At 40.6% G+C, this 21,296-nt stretch overlaps 1 protein-coding gene and 1 pseudogene across 3 annotated transcripts in view; one reads left to right on the forward strand and one right to left on the reverse strand.

Annotated features, from left to right (window-relative positions):
• AGBL1 (AGBL carboxypeptidase 1) overlaps positions 1-21,296 on the reverse strand; it is a 900,518-nt gene that overhangs the window by 660,965 nt on the left and 218,257 nt on the right. The window lies entirely within an intron of this gene.
• On the forward strand, positions 11,159-11,254 carry LOC122419833 (annotated as a pseudogene).

The raw sequence follows: 21,296 nt of genomic DNA on the forward strand, positions 1-21,296 counted from the left end.
AGGGATTGTGGAGCAATCTCAGTGCGAGAGCTGCTGTTGACTTCAGAGAGACAGATAGAGGGGATGGGAGGGAGGAGACTGTGGTGGGAAATGCTGTGGAGGGAAACCAGGCAGCCATGGAAGCAAGGCGATACTGATGAGTCACGCAAAGGGGGTGGAGCCATCACCATAGCCTCTCTCCACACACCAGCATCGGCAGCTGAACAACAGAGGGGCTGGCCCGTCAGACGCCCCAGGCACTGAACTACAGAGTAGGACCTCAGCCAGGGTGCCCCTTTAAGTGCCTGACGCGCCGAGCTACAGAGTAGGACCCCAGCCAGGGGGGGCCCTCTATGTGCCTGATGTGAGGAACAACAGAGAAGGACCCCAGGCAGGGGTCCCTCTAAGTGCCTGAATGGGCGGAGCTACAGAGAAAGACTGGCCAAAGAGGCTTTCTGATCACCAGCTACAAAAGACTCAAAGAAAGACTCTGAGAGGGCCTTAACTCCTGCCGCAGAGGCAGTCTGTGTCCCTGAACACTTGGCGCCGCCAGGGTCCCCGCAAGCCAAGCAGCTGCACCACCTTCACGCGCAACTCTCACTGGGGCAGAGCGGCCAGAGGCCAAAAAAAAAGTCTTGTGTTTATGCACGCAGGGTCACTTCGGTCCTGTCCAACTCTTTGCAACCTTGTAGACTGTGGCCTGCCAGGCTTCTCTGTCAGGGAGGTGGGGGTTCTCCAGGCAAGAATACTGGAGCATATTGGCCAACACTGGTCGCCATCCCCTTCTAGAGCACTATATTTCCTGCTGCCCTAGCTGCCAACCCCCCTGAGTACCTGGTGCTGCCAGAACCCCTGCGACCCAAGCAGCTGCACCACCTCCACACCTGGCCTCACAGGGGCAAACCCAAGCCCTCCAGGGCAGCCTCAGGAGGAAACCCCAGTGGACGACCCACATGTAGAGGAGGAAATAAAACCACCATTGAAACCCAGGGGCAGCATGGCTAAGGAAGAAGACCCAAACCCTTCCCACCAGCTGTACAAGCTGCAGATTAAATCCACACGATCAACTAGGCAGACTCCGTGTCTATGGAATATACAAAAGGCCACTGAGAGCTCCCACAAAAGAAAACACACTAGTTCTGATAGCTGTGGACACTGGAGGTAAGAACACACAGGAGAAGGACCAGATCAGAATCCGAGCTGCCCCCACAGCAGGTCCAGAGATCAGCACAGCGTTGGAGGGCATCCTAGGGAGGTGAGGTGGTCTGCGACTCCCAGCGCGGGAAAGGACTCTGACAGCAGTGACTCAAGAAAAACATTTATTATTCTTATTTTTTGACTTGTTCTGTAGATTCTTTGGGGTTTTTTCTTTTTGTTTTCCTTTTCCCCTCCTCTGTTGTAGTTGTCGATTTTATTGTCACTAAGAAACCCAATTAAGCTTTCGAACTTTTTTTTTCTTTTTTTCTCTCAGTCACATTTTTTGTTGTTGTCATAGAGCCTCTATGTTGGGCTTTTGCTGTTCTGCGGAGTTTTCCTCTTTTTTTCCTTTTCTCTTTTTTTAATTTTAATTTTTAATTTTTTAAACCTATTATTATTTTTTCTACATTTATTCCTTTGTTTGCTTTTCCTACTGTTCTTTTCCCCTTGCAGTTAATCTTTAATGTATATAAATCTTCTTTATCTACCTCTATTTAACTTTGCATGTCTATTCTTTCTTTATTTTCTTTCTCTCCTTTCCTCTCACCATATTTGTTAGTTTTATTTTCATTGCTCTATTCCCCAACTGGCACCTTGCTTTAGTTTTGTTTTTCAGTTTGTGCTTTAATTAGTTTTATTCTGGTAGATATAGTTTTTTTTTTCCTTTGTTTACTAGGTCAATCTATTGTACTTAAATTTTGTTGGATTGCTTGGAATTTGCTTATGAGTGTATATGTATATGTATATATTCAGTCACACTTTCTATTGTTGCTATATACCTCTGCCTCTATACTGGGCTTTTGCAGTTCTGTGGAGTTTTCCTTTCTTCCCCTTTGTTCTTTCTTCCATTTGTTTCTCTTTCCTTTTTTTTATAATTTTAATTTTTAAAACCTATTATATTTTTTCTACATTTATACCTTCATTTGCCTTTCCTACTGTTTTTTCCCCTTGCATTTAATCTTTAATGTATATAAATCTTCTTCATCTCCCTCTATTTAACCTTGCATATCTGTTCTTTCTTTCTTTCCTTTCCTCTCAATGTATTTGTTGTTTTGTTTTCATTGTTTTATTCCCCAGTTGACACCTTCCTTTAGTTTTGTTTTCCAGTTTGTGCTCAAGTTAGTTTTGTTCTTAACTGGTAAACATAATTTTTTATTTCCTTTGTTTGCCAGATCAATCTACTGTACTTTATTTTTGTTGGACTGTTTTCACTTTGCTCATGGGTGTATATGTGTATATTCCATTATTTTAATTATTATTTGTCTAATTTTGTAACTGCCATTCGTCTGGGGTTCATCTTTGGTTTCTCGTTTTTGGATATTTGTTTTACTCTCCCTTAATGCCATAACAAACCACTTGTGGAATATTCGTTCCTGACCAGAGATCAAACCCTGAGCCTTTAGAATGGGAGCACTGACTCCAAGACCCTAGATTACCAGAGAACCAACCCTCAGTTCAGTTCAGTTCAGTTCAATCGCTCAGTCGTGTCCAACTCTTTGCAACCCCATGAATTGCAGCACGCCAGGCCTCCCTGTCCATCACCAGCTCCCGGAGTTTACTCAAACTCTTGTTCATCAAGTCGGTGATGCCATCCAGCCATCTCATCCTCTGTCGTCCCCTTCTCCTCCTGCCCCCAATCCCTCCCAGCAACAGGGTCTTTTCCAGTGAGTCAACTCTTCACATGAGGTGGCCAAAGTATTGGAGTTTCAGCTTTGGCATCAGTCCTTCCAATGAACACCCAGGACTGATCTCCTTCAGGATGGACTGGTTGGATGTCCTTGCAGTCCAAGGGACTCTCAAGAGTCTTCTCCAACACCACAGTTCAAAAGCATCAATTTTTCAGCACTCAGTATCAAATAGTGAGAACTCACACAAAGGAACCCACTTGAATACAAGACCCAGCATCACCCAACCACCAGTAGCACCCTGTGCAGGACATCTCACCTAAACAACAAACAAAACAAAAATACAAACCCAATCATTAGCAGACATGATTAACACCTCACTCAGCCTTGCACTGAGTAAGGAAAAAAAAAGGAAACAAAGAGACGAACAAAAACTTAGCACAAATCTCACCCTATGCAAAGCTCAAACAAACCACTGGACCAACCTTAGGAGGGCTGAAACAAAAAGGAAGAAAGAATTCAACCTTCTTCAAGGAAAGAATTCAACTTTCCTTGAAGCCTGGGAAAAAAGGCTTCAAACACAATAACTTTAAAAAAAAAATGAAAACGCAGAGAAATACTGCACAAATAAAGGAACAAAGTAGAAACATAGAAGTCCAAGTGAAGAGGAAATAGGAAAATTACCTAAAAAAAATTCAGAATAATGATAGTAAAGATGATCAAAAACCTTGAAAACAAAATGGAGAGAATGAAAGAATGAATTAACAAAGACCCAGAAGAATTAAAAAATAAGCATACAGAGACAAACAGCACAATTACTGAAATTAAAAATACTCTAGAAGGAATCAATAGCAGAATATCTAAGCAGAAGAATGAATCAGTGAGCTGGAAGATAAAATGGTGGAAATAACTTCTGAAAAGCAAAATAAAGTAAAAAGAATGAAAAGAGCTGAGGACAATCTCAGAGACCTCTGGGACCATATCAGACACACCAACATTTGAATTATAGGGGTCCCAGAAGAAGAAGAGAAAAAGAAAGGGTATGAGAAAATTTTTGAAGAGATTATAGTTGAAAATTTCCCCAACATGGAAAAGGAAATAGCCAATAAACTCCAAGAGACACAAAGACTGCCATATAGGATAAACACAGGGAGGAACATGCCAAGACACATACTAATCAAACTAACAAAGACTAAACAAAGAAAGAATATTAAAAGCAGCAAGGGAGAAGCAACACGTAACACACAAGGGAAACCCCATATACTCAACAGCTGATCTTTCAGCAGAAACTCTGCCGGCCAGAAGGGAACAGCAGGATATACTTAAAGTACTGAAAGGGAAAAATCTACAACCCAGATTACTGTACCCAGCAAGTATCTCATTCAAAATTGATGGAGAAATAAAAAGCTTTTCAGACAAGCAAAACTTAAGAGAATTCAGTACCACCAAACCAGCTTTACAACAAATGCTAAACAGACTCCTACAGTCAATAAATGCAACAGAAGAAAAAAGACCTACAAAGTCAACCCCAAACAATTAGGAAATGGCAATAGGAACATATATATCAATAATTGCTTTAAATGTAAATGGATTAAAAGTTCCAAACAAAAGACACAGACTGGCTGAATGGATACAAAAACAAGACCCATATATATGCTGTCTACAAGAAACCCACTTCAGACCTCAAGACACATATAGACTGAAAGTGAGAGAATGGAAAAATATATTCCATGCAAATAGGAAGCAAAAGAAAGCTGGAATAGCAATCCTCATATCAGAAAAATTGACCTTAAAATAAAGAAGATTACAAGAGATAAGGAAGGACACTACATAATGATCAAGGGATCAATCCAAGAGGAAGACATGACAGTTATAAATGTCTATGCACCCAACATAGGAGCACCTCAATACATAAGACAAACACTAACAGACATAAAAGGAGAAATTGACAGTAACACAGTAATAGTAGGAGACTTTAACACCCCACTCACACCAATGGACAGATCATCAAAACAGAAAATAAGGAAACACAAGACTTAAATCATACATTAGATGAGATGGATCTCATTGATATCTTCAATATATTCCATCTCAATGCAGAAGAATACACCTTCTTTTCAAGTGCACATGGGACATTCTCCATGATAGACCACATCTTGGGTCACAAATCAAACCTCAGTAAATTTAAGAAAAGTGAAATCATATGAAGCATCTCCAGCCATAACGGTATGAGACTAGACACCAATTAGAAGAAAAAAGCTGTAAGAAACACAAACATATGTAGGTTAAACAACACATTTCTAAATAACCAACAGGTTACTGAAGAAATCAAAAGGGAAATCAAAAAATTTCTAGAAACAAATGAGAATGAGAACACAACAACTCAAAACCTATGGGATGCAGCAGAAGCAGTTCTAAGAGGGAAGATTACTGCAATACAATCCTATCTCAAGAAACAAGAAAAACATCAAATAAACAACCTAACTTTATACCTAAAGCAGTGGTGTACTGGAAAAAGAAGAACAAAAAAAACCAAAATTAGTAGAAGGAAAAAAATCATAAACATATGAGTAGAAATAAATGAAAAAGAAATGAAACAAACAATAGTAAAGATTAATAAAACTAAAAGCTGGTTCTTTGAGAAGATAAAGAAAATTGACAAACCCTTAGCCAGACTCATCAAGAATAAAAGAGAGAAGAATCAAATCAACAAAATTAGAAATGAAAAAGGAGAGGTTACAACAGACAATGCAGAAATACAAAGGATTATAAGAGACTATTATGAACAATTATATGGCAATAAAATATATAATCTGGAAGAAATGGAGAGATTCTTAGAAAAGCCCAATCTTCCAAGACTGAACCAGGAAGAAATAGAAATTATGAACAACTCAATTACAAGCACGGAAATTGAAGCTGTGATCAAAAATCTCCCAAAAATCAAAAGCCCAGGACCAGATGGCTTCACAGGAGAATTCTATCAGGCATTTAGAGAAGAGCTAATGCCTATCCTTCTAAAACTCTTTCAAAAAAATTGCGGAGGAAGGAACAATTCCAAATTCATTCTACAAGGCCACCATCACCCTGATGCCAAAACGATACAAAGACAACACACAAAAAGAAAACTACAGGCCAATATCACCGATGAACAACAAAATTTTAGCAAACAGAATTCAGCAACACATCAAAAAGCTTATACACCATGATCAAGTTGGGTTTATTCCAGGGAGGCAAGGATTCTCCAGTATATGCAAATCAATCAATGTGATACACCATATTAACAAATTGAAAGATAAAAACCATATGATCATTTCAATAAATGTAGAAAAAGCCTGTGACAAAATTCAGCACCTATCTATGATTAAAACTCCAAAAAATGGACATAGAAGGAACCTACCTCAACATAGTAAAGGCCATATATGATAAGCGTACAGCAAACATTATTCTCAATGATGAAAAACTGAAAGCATTCCCCCTAAGATCAGGAAAAAGACAAGGGTGTCCACTTTCACCACTGTTATTCAACATAGTTCTGGAAGTCCTAGCTATAGCAATCAGAGAAGAAAAAGAAATAAAAGGAATCTGGATAGGAAAAGAAGTAAAGCTCTCACTGTTTGCAGATGACATGATACTGTACATAGAAAACCATAAAGACAGTATCAGAAAATTACTAGAGCTAATCAGTGAATTTAGCAAAGTTGCAGGGTACAAATTCAAGGAATCACTTGCATTTCTTTTTTTTTTTTTTTCACTTGCATTTCTATATACTAACAATGAAAAATTAGAGAGAGAAATTAAGGAATCAATCCTTAATGCAAGTAGCTCACAGAATTCTAAGCAGAATAAATGATACAATCATATCTACATATATCTCACCTATATAGATGATAGTCAAACTGCTGAAAACCAAATTCAGTGAGAAAATCTTCAGGGCAACCAGAAACAAAACACTAAATTGCTGCTATTGTTGTTCAGTCACTAAGTTGTGTCCAACTCTGTGCAATCCCATGAACTGCAGCATGCCAGGCTTCCTTGTCCTTCAATATCTCCCAGAGTTTGCTCAAATTCATATCCACTGAATTGGTGATGCCATCCAACCATCTCATTCTCTGTCACCCCCTTCTCCTCTTGCCCTCAACCTTTCCCAGCATCAGGGTCTTTTCCAATGAATTGGCTCTTCATATCAGGTGGCGAAAGCATTGGAACTTCAGCTTCAGCATCAGTCCTTCCAGTGAATATCCAGGGTTGATTTCCTTTAGGATTGACTGGCTTGATCTCCTTGCTGTCCAAAGGAATCGCAAGAGTTTTCTCCAGCACTACAGTTTGAAAGCATCAATTCTTTGGCTCTCAGCCTTCTTTACAATCCAATTCTCACATCTGTACATGACTACTGGAAAAACCATAGCTTTGACTATTCAGACATTTGTCAGCAATGTGATGTCTCTGCTTTTTAAATTTCATATGCTGCCCAGATTTATCATGGGTTTCCAGTGGCTCAGCAGTAAAAATCTGTCTGCAATGCAGGAGCCACAGGAGACAAGGGTTTGATCCTTGGGTCAGGAAGATCCCCTGGAGGAGGACATGGCAACCTATTCCAGTATTCTTGCCTGGAGAATCCCATGGAGAGAGGAACCTGGTGGGCTACAGTCCATAGGGTCACAAAGAGTTGGACAGGACTAAAGCAATTTAGCGGTTGTGCACTAGGTTTGTCATAGCTATCCTTACAAGGAGCAAGCGTCTTTTAATTTCATGGCTGCTGTCACCGTCCACAGTGATTTTGGGGCCCAAGAAAATGAAATCTGTCACTGCTTTCACTTTTTCCCCTTCTATTTGCCAGGAAGAGATAAGATTGGATGCCATGATCTTGGTTTAATTAATAGTGAGTTTTAACCAGATTTTTCACTCTTCTCTTTCACCCTCATCAAGAGGCTCTTTATTTGTATACATATTCTGTATGTAATAGCAAACAAAACAAAACTGCAAACATTTCAATTAGCCATATAACAGTAAAATGGATGAACAGACCTAAATTGATACCCGGGAGTATTATACAATAGTGAAAATGAATGGCTCAGATGCAAATCCAACATGTTATATGGTTCAGTCTCAAATGTTATTAACAAAATAAGCCCATTATAACACAAGATATACTTACACAGTATGTTTCCATTTACTTAAAGCCCCAAATAGCAGACTTGACAGTAGGTTGTTTAGAGATCTATAAATGTGATTTTCATGTATAAAGAAGAGCAAGAGACCATTTAACACACAAATCCAGGATGAGTTAATCAAATGAAGGAATTGTGGGGTCATAGAAACAAGGGGCTTCCTTGGTGTCACAGTGGAAAAGAATTCAGCTGCCAATGAAGGAGAAGCAAATTCAATCCCTGGGTCGAGAAGATGCCCTGGAGAAGGGAATGGCACCTCACTCCAGTGTTTCTGGCCTGGGAAATCACATGGACAGAGGAGCCTGGTGGGCTATAGTCCATGGGTCGCAAAGAGTCAGACATGGCTGAGCACACACATAGGAACAAGGATTACAGGGGTTAAAATATGGAGTAATGCTCTATTTCTTAAAATGGGTAGTATATCCCTGGGTGTCCATTTTATTGTTCTTAACTTAGACCTTTATGTTACATGAATTCTTTTATAAGTGTTGCATTTAAAATAAAGCAATTTTTGTTATTATAAAAGACCCAGTTTCCAATTTCTTGCTTCATACTTAATAGCTATGCAACCATGCACAAGTCGCTTTTAACTCACTGGGCCTTACTTCCATCATCTTTAAAAATCATATTTTTTCCCTAACACATTACTTTCATAATTATAAAGGAAAAGATTATTATACTAGATTCTATGAAAACTGAGCAAAGATGTTAACAAATTTAAAAAGAAGTGACAGACTAGGAGAAAACATCAACCACTTGATGCCCTATCTTAAAACAATGATCAACACTTAATAAATATTTGCTAAATAAATCAATGTTTAACAAAGAATATTTCTAATATACAAAGAGCTCCTATTACATCATTTAGGAAAAGACAAAGCATCTAATAAAATAATAGACAAATGACTCAAAATTGAGTAACTTAAAAGGAAGATACATAAATAACATTTAAAAATATGGATCACTTGAGTAATGCACAAAGAGAGTCAAATTGAAATAACACTGAAATAGTATTTTAAAAGAGGGGGATTAATTTTTTTTAACTAACAGGAAAATGTAGAAGACTGGTAAATCCATTTTTGGTTGGGCCCTGGAGGAAAATAATCTCCTACATTTTTGTGGGAATATAATTGGTAATACAGAATTTAGTGAGGTTGTCAATCTTGGAATTCCTGGGGAAGAGATTTGGACTTTCACAGGACAGAATTGTCAGGAAGGCTAATTTAAGTTCATTAAGTCTAAATTTCAGGAATCAGTATGCATGAGTTCATGTGTTTATGTTTATGTGTGAGTGTATATGTATGTGTGTGTGTGCTTGTGTGTACTGAAGAAAAACATGAACCTGTTAAAAGCAATTGCTTAGGGAATAATAAGATGAGAAATATGTGGCTAATTTCATATTTTATACTAGTTTATCAATTTTTGATTAAGGATGATATGTTGACATTTTAAATTTTAATTTAATTTTTAAATTTTAAATATGAAATACAAATATAGTTGGAGATACAAAAAAACAATAGGACAGACACTCATGTGCCTGCCCATCCAGATTTAAAAGCTCACACTTTCTGTCATATCTCCCTTAAAATTCTCTTCCTTTAAGAAATTCAAACTCCCTGATAAATATTCATTTTTTTCCTCTTTCTGCTCCAACCATCTTCAGATGGAATCACTATTTTGAATCTGGTATTATCTTTTTTCAACATGGTTTTATACTTTTCTCTATATGTAAATATCCATAAATAATAAACTACATTGTACTTTTATATTAAAATAAGGGATTTTAATAACAAACTCACGGTTATGCTGTACATGTGTGCTCAGTCATCCAACTCTTTGCAACCCCATGGGCTGTAACCCATCAGGCTCTTCTGTCCATGGAATTTTCCAGGCAAGAATACTGAAGTGGGTTGCCATTTCCTATTCCAGGGGATCTTCCTGATCCGGGGATTGAACCCAGGTTTCTTGCATCTCCTGCATTGGCAGTGGATTCTTTACCCACTAGCGCCACCTGGGAAGCCAGTCATGTTATGAGACGTCCATGAAATATATGAATCAGAGTGTCTGGTTAGTGCAGCCTGGTAAACTGAGTTTGATTATTTGGGGAACTGGAAGGTTGGTCATGACCCACCCTTGAGAGCATGTGCTGGTAGGCAGGAAGCCTTAGGATTTGAGGCTGGAAGACAAGTGAGGAGTTTGAGTTTTCTTCTTTTTTTTTCAGAGTTTGAGTTTTCAAGTCTTAGGTGAGGGACTCTGAGAAAGAAAAACATCTGAATAATGGAGACATGGGTTGCCAGCTTGTCCCTGTCCAGTGTATGAAGAATGAGCTTCTTTCAGAGGAAATTAAGGAGCTTTGGTGCCAAGCAACATTGTTTTGGGGAGTTTTAGAGAGTGCTAATCCACCCAACTTTACACGGAATTAAGCAACTCTCTGAAAACCCAGCAATGGCAGTAGCAAGAATCCTTTCAGTAGCTTCGAGGACAGCTGACAACTAACAAAACAAGCTCAGGCATCAGGGAAGAACTGAGTGGCCCATGAGGGTGACTGTATCCAACAGCTATGTTATGAGTACAGGTGAGGCTACCTGAGTGTAACCCATGAAATACCTACGGAAATTGTTAACTTTTCAAGAGGTGTCCCTGCATTGTGGGTGGAAGGAAAAATAGATGCAAAGATTTCTTGTATTTGTTCAATAAATATTGAGTGTGCACCAGCTTTCTGCAGGAACTGTTAGACCCTAGAGGTACAACAGTGAAAACATACAGCATGTAATCTGTGTCCGTATGGAGCTGTCGTAGGGGCTGTGAGGAAGATAGGACAAGGGCATGTAATAATGAGGTTCTGAGCGAGAGAACATTACATATGGTGACCCAGGAAGGTTTCCTCAACCTGAGCAAGGATAATACAGGACAAGAAGAAATCAGTCTTGCCAAGCTACAAAGGTAAAGTTTTCCACTCAGAGGGAACAGCAAATCCAGAGGCCTGGGGAAGATAATTTAGTCGCTGTGTTGAAGGAATAGAAAGAAGATGAGTGTGGTTGAAGGGTATGGAATGTTTAAGGGGTAAGATACAGGTGAGAAGGGTTTTGTGGAGGCAGAAAGATTTAGATTTTACTAAAATTACAAGGGCTATTCTATCCTAACATGGAATTTCATGGTATCAATGGCAGAAAATAAAAATAAATTGTTGTGCTCACTTCAGCAGCATATACACTAAAATTGAAACAGTACAGAGAAGATTAGCATGGCCCCTGCGCACAAATTCGTGAAGCGTTCCTTATTTCTGAAAGGAGAGAGTAGCATGGAAACATATACACTACCATGTGTCCAAAGACAGCCAGTGGGAATTTGCTGCATGACTCAAGGAAGTCAGACCAGGTCTCCGTGACAACCGAGGGGGCTGAGATGGGGTGGGAGGTGGGAGGGAGGCTCAGGAGGGACGCAACATCGGTATATCCATGGCTGATGCCCACACATGGCAGAAACCAACACAATATTGTAAAGCAATGATCCTTCAATTAAAAATAAGTTTTAAAAGAAGTTTACAGAAAAAGACAAAATAAATAAATTATTAATTAAAGGACTTGTGGTACAGATTTTTTTAAAAAATTACAATGGTTATTGATGTTAATGGGACTATACAGGTACTAGGCACATTGGAGAAGCCTAGACTGTATTACCCGCTGTATAAACAAGTATTTTTACATGCAGGGAATTGCACCTCAACAATAAAGGATTTTCTCTCATGACTGAAGAGCTGAAAGGTCATAGAATATGGAATTAGGGCTATGGAGCTTAGGAATCAGAGCATTTGGGGATAAATTTGAGCTCCAGCTCTTACTAACCACATGACTTTTTCAGGCCTCAATTTTATCAGCTAAAAATGGAAACCACAAATGTAATTTTTTTTTTCTTTACCTCACAGAGCTATTGTGAGGAACAGTTAATCACATATAAACATTTTGTAAACAGTCAATTACCTTGAAAAGATATAAATTGTTAAATCCTATGAACATATTTACAGAATAGAACAGTTTTGGCATGGATTCTGATGAAATATATTACGTGCTTCTGCTTCAGTAACCACATAGAGTCAACTTATAGTATCCTTACTAATTGAGAAAATTATTCAGGTAATGCAATCTTTATTTCCCTCTGAAATGGATTACATTTTATTGCATATTGGCTTTATAATCATGTTTAACCTTAGTTATATAATTTGCAGGCCTCTGGAAATGAATATTTCCAAAACTGAACTCAATATCCATTCACAACAGTCTCACTCACTCAAGTATTCTTCTATTGGTATTAAACTGTGCACCCATCACCCAAAGGAAAAATAGTTCAACTCCTTCTTCTTTATCCCTACTCTCTGTTAATCACAAGGCCTCTCACTCCTAACTTAGACATATCCCCTAAATTCAGACCCTCCCCTCCCATTTCCATAGCCTTATCTTCCCTGGGAATCTCATCAACCAGGTAGACGACTAACAGTTGTTATTTTTTCTTGATTACTGTGTACCATGCTCTAAGTCCTTTTACAAGCTTCAGATTGCCCCGTGAAGAAGGTACTGTTGTCATCTGCAATTTGTAAGTGGAGAACCTCGGCATGGAGTGTTGAGACATATTTTCCAAGCTCATGAAGCTAATAAATGGAAGAGTCAAGACTAGGACCCCAGGGAGTCTGAATCTAGGGTCTAAATGCTTATGAACTTCTCTGTGCTGGGCATCATGTCACCACGTTCACACTCCAGACTTCCCCTGTATTGTGTGTGCTCAGTTGGGTCTGACTCTTTGCGACCCAGACACTGTAGCCCTCCAGGGTCCTCTGTCCATGGAATTTTCCAGGCAAGAATACTGGAGTAGGTTGCCATTTCCTCCTCCATCCCCTACATTACTGCCACAAGATCTTCCTCCAAAACAAATCTGATCTTGTCATTTCTCTCTTTTAACAGCATTCTATTAGTTCATCATTGCCTTCAGGAGAAACTAATATGAAAAATAAGGTATATTTTTAAACTCAGCCCAATTTACTTTCCCACCTTATTTTCTGATCCCATACTCAATCCACCATCCTGTAGTTCTGACACCCTGAGATGTTCACAGAGATTATTTCCAGACCTCCATGTCTCTACAAAAGCTATTTTCCTGCTTGGAAAGATACACCTCCATGTCACTGCATGCAATAGTCTGAGTTCAAGACACAGATCAATGGCATTGATACTTAATCTCAGTTTTATCATTATAGAACAAAGGAACTATAAGGACTAAATGATATATTATGTAAAAACTCTGTGAGAGTAAACTACGTGATTGTGTATAATAAGCAAAACTATTCAACTGTAAGATTTTGTAGTTTTTCCCACTGCCTCCAACCAGCCTTGGAAGGAGAAAGAATTCTTCATCTTCCTTTTCTTAGAGTGACTGGACCAAAATGGGAAGTAGAAAGGAGATACTTAACTGATCTGAATGTCATAGTTTTAAAGGCTTATATTGAAAAACAGTGGGATTATTGTGAACCTCTATTTGTATGTGTAGATTGGTAACAGTAAGAAAGATGAATTTACGATGGTTTGCATGTGTTTTATATATTCCCCTTTTCATGTCTTCTCAAGAAAGATTTAAACAGTTCTTTAAATAGTTTGAGATTGTCCACTGAGATTTCTTCAAAAGAAAAGGTGTGTCAATAAAGGATCTTCATGCACATGGGATTTACAAAGCTGTCCCTCCTGGGTACCATTCCCCCTTTGATTCCACCAAGAAGAAAAAGGCTCTTTTCAGTGCTTCCATTGAACTTTGTTCTCATATAACTTCTGTATCATAATGACTTGTTTACATAAGTCACACACATATACACAAACACAATGCTTATCAAGTCACACACATACACACAAACACAATGCTTATCAAGAGTGTCTCAAAGACTAGAATCACGTCCTATTCATCTCTATCTTCCTAATATCTACCATGGTTCCTAGCCCTGGTTGCCTGAAAAGATGGAAACCATAAGACAAGAAAAGGTTACAATTCAGTATTTCTAACTTTTTTTATTAAAAACTTCCATACAGAGAAGTTATTCATACTCTTGTAGTTCATTTTTTAGTTCTAATATTTGTCAACAGCAATGCATTACCAAAAAAAACAGGAGAGAGAGAAAAGCACTTAATTTAATCAGGAGACGAGAGGTCGGAAGTTTCAAACCCCATCTGCCATCAACCAGCTGGGAGACCAACACAGGTCAGTTCGTGCTTCTGACCTTCAATCCCTCACTAGCAATGGAGGAATCTGGACTCCACTGTCTATGGATGCTGAAGCTCTGAAATTCAGTGATCCCTTAGTAAATACTCAGCCTCACGTGCCTCCAGGCAGAAACAGAAGTTTCCAAGAGGGAGAGGTTTCCACTTCACGTTTCTGTTTTCCTTGGACCGTTGTCACCTCACACTCTCCTCGCTGGAAAGTCCGTACCTGATCAGGTGTCTCAGGAAGAGACAGAGGCCGGAAAGGATGGAGAATGATTTGCAAAGAAGCCAAAAGGGGAATTCTGTAACTGTGTGTTTTTCCACTCCGTTCTAATTTAAAACCACTTACAAGTGACAACTCCCAGCCCGAGGCAGGCGCTGTGTGGTAGCTCATTATACCCTGGGGACCCCGTGTAAATCTTTTTTTTCCTGAGAACAGCTATTGTCTTCCAAGAAAAAGCTTTTAGCATAATGGCAGCCTGAATAGAACATTGCTCTTGTATGAATATTTTTAAGAGAAAGAACAAGAGAAAGGTATTCTTTAACAGCGGCAAACACAGTCTCTTGTTCTCCCCACCTCAGGCCCCCTGGAAAGAACAGTGTGTCAGAGGCTATGCCAGACTTGTAAGATCACCTCACCTCCAGGCACAGAAGGGTGAACTCTGCTCTTTCAGGTTATAATAAATGCCAGGTAGAGGTGTCTCCAAGAGCAGAAATAGCAGATCTGCCCGCTTCCATTCACCTCTGTTGTTTCTTGTCTGTCACCAGTCCGTGAGTCAGGCAGCCGCTATTCGCTTGGAGAACGACAGCTTCTAACAAGAGAATGTCATTCTCCCTTTGAAAATTCTCACAGATTTGTTCCCCCTCTCAGGTTCTTCTTGAGGATCGTCAAGACAACGCGGCTCAGGGGTGTGGATGGAGAGATGTCCAAAGGGGAAAAGAATCAGCAAGAAAGTTCCTGAGAAAAACATGAAGCTTCCATCACAGAGATGTGACCCCCAAACTAAAAAGGAACTCAACTTGCCCTGGACTGAAATGGTCATTGAAAATGTGAGGGACTTCCCTGGTGGTCCAGTGGTTAAGACTCGGAGTTACCACTGCAGAGGTGGCGCAGGTTCAGACCCTGATGAGGGAACCAAGATCCCACACGCCTCACAGCCAAAAATGCAAAACATAAATCAGAAGCAATGTCGTAACAGATTCAGTAAAGACTTTTAAAAATGGTCCACATCATAAAAATCTTTTAAAAAGACAAAAATAATGTGAGGGGATGGGGGAAATGTGGAGAAAATAGAAAAGTTAACATAACAATGATGGTCTTCAATAAGCAGTGTGTTTGGATTGTGTGCATTTCTAGGAAATTTCTCCGTGAGGGCAGACCCTAAAGAGGGGGATATTCTGGAACTGTGGGGTACTGGGGTCTCCTCTCTGAGAAGCCTCTTAACATGGGGCTTCAGGCTGGTTGTATACCCTTAGTGAGGCTTAACCTGGCCATCTGCAAAAGGGAAATAATGACAGCCCTTCTGCAAGAGTAGGAAGCCGGCACAGGCATGGGAGTGGCTGAGCCCTGGAAAAGGCAGACCAACCGCCCTTCCTCGTTTTTCATCCACTTCCAATGAGGTTTGAGGAAACAATACTCCCCTCCCACGAAACTTTTTCTTAACCTTCTGAATTGTTCTCTAGTTTTCTTAAATGCAGTATCTTCTCTCCGTTCCAATCCAAAAAGCACACATATGCGCACACACAAACACACGCCGCTCCCGAAGAGCACAGTCAAGTCCCCTACATAGGAACTCAAGTTGCAAACGTTGAAAAGATGCGAACGTGGGGGCGCATGTCCAATCGCGTGAGTGAGTCCGGGTGTCTGGCGTACGTTGTCATCCGCGTGCATCCTCCACAAGGGCTCGTGTTTTTGTGTACTTTGCGGCACTGCGTAGAGAACAGTAGGGCAGTGCTGTGCCAAGTCCCTTCAGCGTGTCTGACTCCTGGCAACCCTACAGACCTTAGCGTGCCAGGCTCCTCTGCCCACGTGCTTCTCCAGGCAAGAATACTGGAGGGGGTTGTCATGCTCTCCTCCAGGGGCTCTGGCAAGCCAAGTCTCGAACCCGTGTCTCTTACGTCTCCTCATTGGCAGGCAGGTTCCTTACCACTAATGCCACCTGGGGAGCTCCTAGAGGACAGTAGTACAGTATCTTTATTTCAAGCCCAGGATGTCTGGAAGCAAAAAAGTAATGCTTATGTAGCTGGTACTCCTGTACTTTTTGAGGTTCTGTACTGTAAGATTAAAAATGTTAATTTTTTTATGTTTGTATATTATGTATTATGTGTACAGTATTTTTAATGTATCACAGAGCAGTATCAGGGCTTACCTGGTGGCTGAGATGGTAAAGAATCTGCCTGCAATGCAGGAGACCTAAGTTTGAGAAGATCCCTGGAGAAGAGAATGGCTACGCACCAGTATTTTTGGACTTTCCTGGTGGTTCAGATGGTAAAGAATCTGCCTGCCAAAGCAGGAGATGCAAGAGATCTGGATTCGATCCTTGGGTCAGGAAGATCTCCTGAAGTAGGAAATGGCAACCCACTCCAGGATTGCCTGGGGAATCCCACGGACAGAAGAGCATGGAGGCTATAGTCCATGGGGGTCACAAAGAGCAACTGAGCGACCAGCGCCTTGACTTTCACAGCACTATACAGCTGACTGTGCTAGTTGGGTACTTATGCTAACTTTGTTGGACTTATGAACATGCTGTTAGAATGGAACTTGTTCATATGTAGGGGACTTACCATACACAAACTAAAGAAAATATGACTTCTCAACTCTTGGAATATCTGCTAACACACAACGTGTGGAAGGATTTAACTAGGCTAAGCGTAATTATGCCAGAAGATCACTAACCAATGGACAGTAGTCTCAGAAAGCACCCAAATCCATGTCTGGGATAGATCTTGCCTACCAAACCTATCTCCAAACCGGCTTATCCAATGCCTTCTATTTCAACCTGTCAGAGCCTTTATCCCACCCTCTTAGACTCTGGTCACTCTTCACTCGCTCTCTGCTCTACATACCCCAAACATCCAGGGTTCCTTTGACCTCTGGAATCCTACCAGTTAAGAAGAGCACAGACTGCCTAATTCCTCTATGCCTCATCCACTGAGAGTCTCTGATGCTAGAATGAGTCATTTATCCTTTTTGTAACAGCTCCCTTTTATTCTCCATTTCTTTTCAAGTCAGTCTCTTCCACAAGGTCTCAACGAGAATTTCTCGGAGAACTTCCCTGCTCACTGTCCCACTGAAAGGGTGGACAGTGACTCTGCTCTTGGGGACCTGTCAGCGTTTTGGCTCTGAGGCTTAGATCTCCAGGTTTAAAAGAGCCTTCTCTCTTGGGACCATTGTGAGAAGTCACTTACCCTCAATTCTTGGGAGAGAGATAAAACATACACCAGGCAAGTCTGGCTACTTGTTGTTCAGTCACTAAGTCATGTCTGACTCTTTGTGACCCTGTGGACTGTAGCCCGACAGGCTCCTCTGTCCATGGGATTTCTCAGACAAGAATACTGGAGTGGGTTGCCATTTCCTTCTCCAAGGGATCTTCCTGACCCAGGGATCAAATTTGCATCTCCTAAATCTGGCTACTACTGAACCAAAACTATATTTATCAGGAAAGTAAGGCTAAATGTTTCCAGGAAAAATATCTTTTTTAAAAAAATGCTTTTGAAAAATAAATCAAAGCAAATGAATCCTTCCAGGAAAGACTCTGTGGAGCCCAGAGTCAAGAAAGAATTAAAAGTAACCAATAAATTGTTCTCAACAAGCTCCTGGTCCAGGACTTTAGGTCAGACTATCAGGGAATCAGTCTCTAGTTGGGGGTGGGGGTTTCTCCCTGGGCCCACATGCTCTCATTTCTTGAACTTCTAAAATACGACTGAAATGATAACCCTGCTCAGTGGAAAGAGAGTCTTTTAGTGCACTAAACCTCATCATGAGGAATGAGAAGCAGCCACTGAATCTGAAACCAGTCACATCACATTTAAATACAACTGCAGACTGAAGTTGGTGACCCAGGGAGGGAGGAAGCAGGTAAGACAATTAAAGCCTAGAGGCAGGAAGAGTCTAGAGCTACTGGATCATTGGCTATTTTCTTGTCCTAAAACAATGCGACACACTGCAGTTCAAAGGAAGTTGTTTTATTTCTGATTTACAGGCATGGTATTGTGTTTTGGAGGGTAGGTGATGTTCATATTCTGCTCTTTTACAGTAAAGACCTGTGCTCATGTATATATTGAAAGCTGCTAAACAAATTGTTGTTTCTGCAACCCATCAGGGACTATGTTTCCAGCACTGAGGCCCAGGTCATGCAATCTCAGCTCCGTGCTGGGATCAGAAGGGTCTGGAGGGTTCTGAATCTTCCTTCCTTCTTTCCTTCCTGCCACAGTGCCTGAAACATCCACCATGAAAATGTTTACATTGGGTTAGGAGAGGAAAATGAAATTCACTGTCAGCAGGAAGAAGAGAATGCATTTACTTGTGGTCAATTTAGTGTGAGTTGCTTTAACAACTAAACTAGCTTCCAATAATGTGAGGACATAGAAGAGGGGAAAGAGGAAGTTCTGGATCAGAGTGGAACCTGAATGGTGATGTTGAACACCAGTTCTGATGACTGTGTTAGCGCATTTATTGTTCATATGCACCCAGGAGTCAGAAAAAGAAAATCAGAAATCAGGCACCACCACTGACTGTGATATTTAACTTCCCTGTGCCCCACTTACCTCATTTGTACACTAGCCTTTTATTTTTTCAGCTATATGAACTTAGAGTAGGCCCAGGACCAACTGCTCAACATGAGGGTCCATTGCACAATGAAAATGCAGGGACTCCGCTGCTGGCCCAGTCATTAAGGATCTGCATTCCAATGTCAGGACGTGGGTTCGGTCCCTGGTCAGGTAACTAAAGTCCCACATGTCATGGGACAACTAAGCTCACACACCACAACCACTGAGCTCGAGCACCACAGCGAAATGCAACGAAGACGCAGCAAGATGCAACGAAGACCCAACACGGCCAAATACATAAATTCAAACAAACCTAGAGAAAATGCAAAGCCCCTTTCAAAACTTTTTTCTTGAGATTTTCAAGTTGGTGACTGAAGAGCATTAAAGAAAGTTCGAGGCCCTTCTAAGCATGGGATCTGCGCAAACGCCCACTTGACACACCTGTAAAGACAGCCCCCGTGGGTCTTTTCTCCTCAGGACTCAGCTCAATGGTTGTCACTTCTAAGTCAACGATGCCCAAAAGAAGATGTACATCATTCATTTCTGGGTCCTCTCAATGCCTGCCCATCTTGAGATGAACAACAGCTGACATGTTTAGCACATGTTTAAGAGAGAAAGCTATAAAGATACATGAGAGTGACGGAGGAGATAGTTGGGCACCAGGCTGAGCAGCTACATCCAGTCTCCTGAGGACACTTTGAGACAAAATCACAACAGGAGCATCGGCCCTGATTGGGTGAAAGACAAAGTGACCATATTTTTTTCCTATGTCCTGCCAAACCCCCCAGAAACCTTCACACTGGAATTCACCTTGGTTGAGAGATGTGTGTGCCACCAGGAAGGATCCTGAGTCAGGCCAAATATGGGCCCAAGCAAGATGACTGGCCAGAGATAAACACAGAAGACTGCCCCGTATAAGCAATCTAAACCATTCTTATCGGGAGCAGTTCTCTCTGAGAATTCACCCATGTGCTCTTCCGTGCATGCTGTGTACTTGGTCACTCAACTGTGTCCAACTCTCTGTGACAACATGAACTATAGCCCACCAGGGTCCTCTGTCCATGGGATTTCCCAGGCAAGAATACTGAAGTGCTTGTATATTTTGGAAATTAATCCTTTGTCAGTTATTTTATTTGCTATTGTTTTCTCCCATTCTGAAGGTTGTCTTTTCACCTTGCTTATAGTTTCCTTTGCTGTGCAAAAGCACATGAAAAGATGCTCAACATCGCTCATTATTAGAGGAATGCAAATCATAACCACAATGAGATATCACCTCACACTGGTCAGAATGGCCATCTTCAAAAAGTCTACAAACAAATGCTGGAGAGTGTTTGGAGAAAAGGGAATGCTCTTGCACTGTTGGTGGGAATGTAAACTGATACAGCCACTATGGAAGACCATATGGAGATTCCTTAAAAAACTAGAAATAAAACCACCATATGACCCAGCAATCCCATTCCTAGGCATATATCCTGAGAAAACCAAAATTGAAAAGGACACATGTATCCCATTGTTCACTGCAGCACTATTCACAAAAGCTAGAACATGAAAGCCTAGATGTACATTGACAGATGAATGGATAAAGAAGTTGTGCTACATATACGCAATGGAATATTACTCAGCCATAAAAGGAATGCATTTGAGTCAGTTCTGATGAGGTGGATGACCCTAGAACCTATTATACAGAGTGAAGTGAGTCAGAAAGAGAAAGATAAATAAATATCATATTCTAACACACATATACAGAATCTAGAAAAATGGTACTGAAGAATTTATTTACAGGGCAGCAGTGGAGAAACAGACATAGAGAACAGACTTATGGACATGGGGAGAGAGGAGGAGAGGGTGAGATGTGTGGAAAGAGTAACATGGAGACTTACATGACCATGTGTGAAATAGATAGCCAACGGGAATTTGCCGTGTGGCTCAGGAAACTCAAACAGGGGCTCTGTATCAGCCTAGAGGGGTGGGATGGGGAGGGAGACGGGAGGGAGGTTCAAAAGGGAGGGGGTATATGTATACCTATGGCTGATTCATGTTGATGTTTGACAGAAAACAGCAAAATTCCATAAAACAATTATCCTTCAATAAAAAAATAAAAAATAATTATAAAAAGTGAAAAAAAAACCCAGAAAACTGGAGTGGGTTGCCATTTCCTCCACATGCACTTTGATTTTAACAAACATTGTATCTGTTTCACAATATCTGTCTCTGTTGAATTATTTCTTCAAAGAAGACAAGGACCAAGGTCCTGCTTCCAGCCACCCCCACCCCCCAACAATAGTATTCATGTATTATTACCAACATTAGATCCCAAG

Source organism: Cervus canadensis, chromosome 17, assembly GCF_019320065.1.
Source record: "Cervus canadensis isolate Bull #8, Minnesota chromosome 17, ASM1932006v1, whole genome shotgun sequence".
NCBI lineage: Eukaryota > Metazoa > Chordata > Mammalia > Artiodactyla > Cervidae > Cervus > Cervus canadensis.